Source organism: Colobus angolensis, unplaced genomic scaffold (assembly GCF_000951035.1).
Source record: "Colobus angolensis palliatus isolate OR3802 unplaced genomic scaffold, Cang.pa_1.0 Scaffold332, whole genome shotgun sequence".
Classification (NCBI taxonomy): Eukaryota; Metazoa; Chordata; class Mammalia; order Primates; family Cercopithecidae; genus Colobus; species Colobus angolensis.
The window spans coordinates 1,178,181-1,186,654 of record NW_012116622.1 but is presented as its reverse complement, the minus strand read 5'-3'; the positions used below and the strand labels follow the sequence as shown (position 1 = coordinate 1,186,654).

The window sequence follows — 8,474 nt, the reverse complement described above, 5'->3', positions numbered from 1 at the left end:
TTGGAGGAGAATTTTCTATGATGAGTTGATGGGGGAAAGAATGCATGAGCCTGGTTTATGAAAGAAAACTAAAGGTAGAATTACTCAAACTGACAATGAACTCCTACAACAGAGTTCTACTCATTTATCTGCATGAATCAACAGCATAGAATTTCCCTCCCCAAAGATTATTCTAGTCATGGAGCCTTACATAAAGTTTTACCTGGCCACTAAGCCCAGCCCATGACTCTGCCTAATTGCTGAACATAGCATGTGGCCACACCTAAGCAAGAAGCCCAGCTAGTGGCCCAGACCAATCATGAGCATAGTCTGTGGTCCTACTAAACTAGGGAGCCAAGCCGGTGACCCTAACTCACAGAAGAAAATAGCGTGAAGCCACACCCAACTGTGGAGCACATGCAACCTGAGACTTCATTTGATAGCAGAACCCAGCCTCCAGTCCCACCTGAAAGTGGAGTCCAGCCAGACACACCAAGCAGCTAAAAATGGCATCCCACTTGACCAGGAGTGATTGCAGAGCTTACCTGTGGCTCCACCCAATCATGGAGGTAAACCAGTGACACTTCTAGAGAAGAGAATAGTGTATAAACTTGCATGACCAGAGGTGATTAAAAGCTCAGCTACTTGCCCCACTGAATGAGAAATCTCAGGAAGTGGTACTGCCACAATATAGAGCTCAGTCAGAAGACACTTAACTACAAAACCCAGACAGTAGTCCTACTCAACCATAGAGCATGGGCAGCAGACCTGAACAACTACAAGCTCTGAGATCAGGCCCCTCCTTCTCACAGAATTTACCAGCTGGCCTATCCAGAACTCCAGGCTGTACAGACTGGGGCAGGTCTTTCTCCACTAAACAAACTAGCCAAGGCTGAAAGAAGTGAGCACTTTCTCAAATACACAGACATCAAAACAAATATATAACTTTCATAAATAACCAAGGAAGTAAAAAACCTCCAAAGAAAACTAACTGAGTTCCAATAACAGACACTAAAGAAATGAAGATCGGGTCAAATGTGATGGTTCATGCCTATAATCCTAGCACTTTGGGAGGCTAAGGCAGGTGGATCACTTGAGGTTAGGTGTTTGAGACCAGACTGACCAACATGGGGAAACCCCATCTGTACTAAAAATATAAAAATTAGCCAGGTATGATGGTGTGCAGCTGTAATCCCAGATACTCAGGAGGCTGAGGCACGAGAATTGCTTGACCCCAGGATTCAGAGGTTGCAGTGAGTCGAGATTATGCTATTGCACTCCAACCCAGGTGACAGAGCAAGACCCTGTCTCAAAAATAAATAAATAAAATAAATGAAGATCTGTGAACTGACTTACAGACAATTTAGAAAAATCCTCTTTAGTGTGCTGCAAGAAAACAGAGATAGACAATTTAATAAAATTAAGGAAACAATTTGTGAACAAAATGAGAAATTCAGCAAAAAATAGAAAACATTGAATTTTTTAAAAATCACATAGAAATACGAAAGTTGAAGAATACAATGACTGAATTAAAAAATTTAATAGACAGATTTACAAGAAGACTCAATGAAGCAGAAGAAATTATTGTTAAATTTGAAAAGAGGTTATTTAAAATTACCCTGTCAGAGGAGCTAAAAGAAGAAAAGAATGAAAAGGAGTGAGTAAGGCCTATGTATGGGACATTATTAAGCAAAATAATGTGTGCATTATGAAAATCTGAAATGAGTAACAGAAAGGGACATATAATTTATATAAAGAAATAGTAGCCAAAAACTTCTCAAATTTGGGGAGAGAAATGTACATCTAAATGTATGAGGTTTAAATAATCTCAAGTAACTGTCCCTGTTCACTGATGATATGATCCAATATCCAGAAAACCCCATCTAAACCCAAAAGCTTCTTAAGCTGATAAGCAACTTCAGCAAAGACTCAGGATACAATATCAATGTGCAACAATCGCAAACATTCCTATACATCAATATTACTGATTTTTATCAATAATAAAAGCAATGAGCAAAATCACAAATAAACTCCCTTTCACAGTGGCTGCAAAGAGGAACAAATACCTAGGAATAAAGCTAACGAGGAAAATGAAGGACCTCTTCAAGGAGAACTATAAACCACTGCTCAAGGAAATGTGAGAGGACACAAACTAATGGAAAAACATTCCATGCTTGTGGATATGAAGAATCAATATTGTGAAAATGGCTATACTGCAAAAAGCAATTCATAGATTCAGTGCTATTTCCATTAAACTACCATTGACATTCTTCAGAGAATTAGAAAAACATATTTTAAAATTCATATGGAACCAAAGATGGGCCCATATAGCCAGGACAATTCTAAGCAAGAAGAACAAACCTGAAGGCATTTCACTACCTGACTTCAAACTATACTACAAGGCTATGGTAACCCAAACAGCATGGTACTGGTATAAAAACAGAGGCATTGACCAATGGAACAGAACAGAAGTCTCAGAAATAAGACTGCACATCTACAACTATCTGATCTTCAACAAATCTGACAAAAGCAAGCAATGAGGAAAAGATTCTCTATTTAATAAGTAGCACTGGGAAAGCTGGATAGCCATATGCAGAAAATTGAAACTGGACAGCTTCCTTATACCTCATACAAAAATTAATTCAAGATGGATTAAAGACTTAAATGTAAAACCCAAAACTATAAAAACCCTGGAAGAAAATCTAGGCAATACCATTCAGGACATAGGCACAGGCAAATATTTCATGATGAAAAGTGTCAAAAGCGATTGCAACAAAAGCCAAAATTGACAAATGGGATCTAATTAAAGAACTTCTGCACAACAAAAGAAACTATCATCTGCTGGATATGGTGGCTCATGCCTGTAATCCCAGCATTTTGGAAGGCCGAGGCGGGCGGATCACTTGAAGTCAGGAGTTTGAGTCCAGTCTGGCCAAAATGGTGAAACCCTACCTCTACTAAAAACACAAAAATTAGCCTGGAGTTGGTTACATGCACCTGTAATCTCAGCTACTCAGGAGTCTGAGGCAGGAGAATTGCTTGAACCTGGGAGGCAGAGGTTGCCATGAGCCAAGATCACACCACTCTGCACTCCAGCTTAGACAACAGGGCGAGACTCCATTTCAAAAAAGAAAAAAAAAAAAAGAAAATAAACTATCATCAGAGTGAACAGGCAACCTACAGAATGGGAGAAAATTTTTGCAATACATCTGACAGAGGTCTAATATCTAGAATCTACAAAGAACTTAAATAAATCTACAAGAGAAAAACATCCCCATTAAAAAGTGGGCAAAGGACATGAACAGACACTTCTCAAAAGAATACATTTATGTGGCCAACAAACACACTGAAAAACAAAAAAAAAACACTTGACATCACTGATTATTAAAGAAATGCAAATCAGGCCAGGTGTGGTGGCTCACACCTGTAATCCCAGCATTTTGGGAGGCCAAGGTGGGTGGATCACAAGGTCAGGAGATTGAGACCATCCTGGCTAACATGGTGAAACCCCGTCTGTACTAAAAATACAAAAAATTAGCGAGGCATGGTCGTGGGCACCTGTAGTCCCAGCTACTAGGGAGGCTGAGGCAGGAGACTGGCATGAACCTGGGAGGAGGAGCTTGCAGTGACCCGAGTTAGTGCCACTGCACTGCAGCCTGGGTGATAGAGCAAGACTCCGTCTCAGAAAGAAAAACAAAAACAAATGCAGATCAAAACCACAGTGGGATGCCATCGCACACCAGTCAGAATAGTGATTATTCAAAAGTCAAGAAATAACAGATGCTGGTGAGGCTGTGGAGAAATAGAAACACTTTTATACGGTTGGTAGAAACGTAAATTAGATCAACCATTGTGAAAGACAGTGTGGGAATTACTCAAAGACCTAGAGTCAGAAATACCATTTGACCCAGCAATCATGTTACTGTGCATATACCCAAAGGAATATAAATCATTCTGTTATAAAGATACATGCCTGTGTATGTTCATTGCAGCATTATTCACAATAGCAAAGACATGAAATTAACCCAAATGCCCATCAATAATAGACTGGATAAAGAAAATGTGGTACATATACACCATGGAATACTATACAGCCATTGAAAGGTACAAGATCATATCCTTTGCAGGGACAAGAATGGAGCTGGGAGCCATTATCCTCAGCAAATTAACACAGAAACAGAAAACCAGATACTGCATGCTCTCATTTGTAAGTGAGACTTGAAAAATGAGAACACATGGACACAGAGAAGGGAATAACACACACTGGGCCCTGTCAGAGAAGCAGAGTGAGGGAGAACATCAAACTAAATAGCTAATGCATGCAGGGCTTAATATATAGGCAATGGGTTGATGGGTGCAGCAAACCACCATGGCATATGTTTACCTATGTTAGAAACCTACATATCCTGCACATGTATCTCAAAACTTAAAATTGAATGAATCAATGAATAAATAAATAAATAAAAGATTCCCAAGTATTTTGGACCTGAAAAATGTCTCAACCAAGACAATGTCAAGAGGCTTATTCCTGATATTTATTCTACAAATTTCATGGATCAGAACTTACATTAATTCTTTACTCCATTTGGAGTTAATTTTTGTGAAGAGTTTAAGATAGGATACAATTTCAGTTCTTTGGTTGCTTGGATAGTTTCTGGATATCCAGTTTTCCCAACACCACTTATTGAAGAGACTATGTTTTTCTCATTGTGTATTCTCAGCACCTTCTTTACATATTAGTTGAGTGTACATGCAAAGATTTTTTATGCCAGTACCATAATGTTTGATTTTGATTGTATGTATTTGGAAATCAGGTAATGTGATGTTCCCAGCTTTGCTCTTTCTCAAGATGGCTTTGGCTATTTGAAGTCTTTTGTGTTTCCATACAAATTTTTAGGATTCTTTTTCTGTTTCTGTAAAAAATGCCATTGTAACTTTTATAGGAATTGTACTGCATCTATTGAAGACTTTGGGTGATTCAGGCATTTCAGCAATATTAATTCTTCTAGTCCATAAAGAGATCTCTTTCAATTTATTTGTTTCTTCTTCCATTTATTTTATTAATATTGTTTAGATTTTACTTACAAGTCTTTTATGTCTTTCACTAAATTTATTCCTAAGTATTTTATTATTTTTTTATTTTATTTTATTTTTTTGCTTGCCTAATTGTTTTGGCTAGGACTTCCAGTACTGTGTAGATTATAAGGGTGAGAGTGAGTGTCCTTGCTTTATTCTGGACTTTACAGGCAAAGTGTTCAGTTTTTCACTACTGTGCATGGAAAGAAATATTTGCAAATCACATATCTAATAAACTCTTAATATCCCAAATATATAAACAACTCATCCAACTCAATTGCAGAAAAACAGGTGATCCAGTTAAAAGAAGAGCAAACTACCTGAATAGGCATTTTTTTTCTAAAAAAGATCTACAAATAGTCAACAGGTACAAGAAGATTTCCTTATTATTGTGACTTATCAAGGAATTGTGAATTAAAACAACACTGAATTATTACTTCACACCTATGTGCATGCAAATTATTAAAAAGTCAAGAGATGAAAGTGAGTATGTGAATATAAAGGAACCCTTGTGCACTGTTGGTGGAAATATAATATGATGCAGCTATTATAGAAAACGGTATGATGATTTCTTAAAAAATTAAAAAAACAGAACTACCATATGATCTACCAATTCAACTTGTAAGTATATATCTAAAGGAAATAAATAACAATTTTGAAGAGATATCTGCACTCTCATGTAGATTACAGCATTGTTCAGTATAGCCAAGACATGAAAACAACTTAGGTGTCTGTCAATGGATGAGTGGATAAAGAAAATAAAATGTATGTAATGTATATGTATGTGTGTGTATATATACACACATATATATACATATATATGCACACATGTGTGTGATTATTATTCAGTTAAGAAAAATCCAACCATTTGCAACAAACATGAATAAGTATGGAGATTCACTGAGCACATTATTCTAAGTGAAATTAGTTAGAGAAATAAAAATACTACATGATCTCACTTATATGTGGATTCTAAAAACGTCTAACTCATAGAAACAGAGTAGAATGTTTCTCACCAGAGGCTCGTGTTTGGGAAGAACAGTTATATTCACTTATAAGATGAATAATGTCTGAGAATCTAATATACGCCATGATAACTATAGTTAAGAATACTGAATCACATACTTAAAAGTTGCTGACATGTTAGACTTTTAAATATTCTCATCACAAAGGAATAATTATGTGAAGTTATGGATGTGTTTACTAACTTAATTGTGGTAATCATTTTACACTATGTAGGAATATAAAAATCATCATGGTGTATACCATAAACTTACAACATTTTATTTGTAAATGATACCTCAATAAAGCTGGGGGGAAAAATAAGAAATTCCACAAATAGAGGAAAGGAGAAAAAAAGAGAAAGAAATGCCGCAAACAGTTAATATCCGTGAAATTCATAACATGTATAATACCCATAAAATTACCTCATGCCCTTTTTCGCAACGGGTTTGCCACCAGATACAGGTGTCGTGAAAACTACCCCTAAAAGCCAAAATGGGAAAGGAAGACTCATATCAACATTGTCATCATTGGACACGTAGATTCGGGCAAGTCCACCACTACTGGCCATCTGATCTACAAATGCAGTGGCATTGACAAAAGAACCATTGAAAAATTTGAGAAGGAGGCTGCTGAGATGGGAAAGGGCTCCATCAAGTATGCCTGGGTCTTGGATAAACTGAAAGCTGAGCAGGAACGTGGTATCACCATTGATATCTCCTTGTGGAAATTTGAGACCAGCACGTATTATGTGACTATCATTGATGCCCCACGACACAGAGCCTTCATCAAAAACATGATTACAGGGACATCTCAGGCTGACTGTGCTGTTCTGATTGTTGCTGCTGGTGTTGCTGAATTTGAAGCTGGTATCTCCAAGAATGGGCAGACCCAAGAGCATGCTCTTCTGGCTTACACACTGGGTGTGAAACAACTAATTGTTGGTGTTAACAAAATGGATTCCACTGAGCCACCCTACAGCCAGAAGAGATATGAGGAAATTGTTAAGGAAGTCAGCACTTACATTAAGAAAATTGGCTACAACCCCGACACAGTAGCATTTGTGCCAATTTCTGGTTGGAATGGTGACAACATGCTGGAGCCAAGTGCTAACATGCCTTGGTTCAAGGGATAGAAGGTCACCCATAAGGATGGCAATGCCAGTGGAACCATGCTGCTTGAGGCTCTGGACTGCATCCTACCGCCAACTCGTCCAACTGACAAGCCCTTGCGCCTGCCTCTCCAGGATGTCTACAAAATTGGTGGTATTGGTACTGTTCCTGTTGGCTGAGTGGAGACTGGTGTTCTCAAACCCGGTATGTTGGTCAGATCTGCTCCAGTCAATGTTACAACTGAAGTAAAATCTGTGGAAATGCACCATGAAGCTTTGAGTGAAGCTCTTCCTGGGGACAGTGTGGGCTTCAATGTCAAGAATGTGTCTGTCAAGGATGTTCGTCATGGCAACGTTGCTGGTGACAGCAAAAATGACCCACCAATGGAAGCAGCTGGCTTCACTGCTCAGGTGATTATCCTGAACCATCCAGGCCAAATAAGTTCTGGCTATGCCCCTGTGTTGGATTGCCACACGGCTCACATTGCATGCAAGTTTGCTGAGCTGAAGGAAAAGATTGATGGCTGTTCTGGTAAAAAACTGGAAGATGGCCCTAAATTCTTGAAGTCTGGTGATGCTGCCATTATTGATATGGTTCCTGGCAAGCCTATGTGTGTTGAGAGCTTCTCAGACTATCCACCTTTGGGTTGCTTTGCTGTTCGTGATATGAGGCAGACAGTTGCAGTGGGTGTCATCAAAGCAGTGGACAAGAAGGCTGCTGGAGCTGGCAAGGTCACCAAGTCTGCCCAGAAAGCTCAGAAGGCTAAATATTATCGCTAATACCTGCCACCCCACTCTTAATCAGTGGTGGAAGAACGGTCTCAGAACTGTTTGTTTCAATTGTCCACTTAAGTTTAGTAGTAAAAGACTGGTTAATGGTAACAATGCATCGTAAAACCTTCAGAAGGAAAGGAGAATGTTCTGTGGACCACTTTGGTTTTCTTTTTTGAGTGTGGCAGTTTTAAGTTATTAGATTTTAAAATCAGTACTTTTTAATGGAAACAACTTGACCAAAAATTTGTCACAGAATTTTGAGACCCATTAAAAAAGTTTAATGAGGAAAAAAAAAAATTACCTCATGCTCTATTATCAGGTGCAGTCCATCGGAATGAAAGATGATTGGTCAATGAAAAATTTGGTTACAGTACCAAGAGTAAGGGAAAACAAGTCCCTATAGGATTAAGTGTTGTCGTATATTATTTGGCAAAAAATTTAAATTGGTGGCTGGAATGTGTTGCCATTTCTCCCATAGGCATTATATACAGGCTTCCCAATGACAGATGAATTTGGAGATGCTCTCTTTCAC

At 38.3% G+C, this 8,474-nt stretch overlaps 1 pseudogene across 1 annotated transcript; it reads left to right on the top strand.

The window, feature by feature from the left end:
• The first annotated feature begins 542 nt into the window (after positions 1-542).
• LOC105518940 lies at positions 543-8,239 on the top strand (annotated as a pseudogene). Its single transcript, XR_001002897.1, has 2 exons — positions 543-548; positions 6,548-8,239. The product of XR_001002897.1 is annotated as an elongation factor 1-alpha 1 pseudogene (transcript).
• The last annotated feature ends 235 nt before the right edge of the window (positions 8,240-8,474 follow it).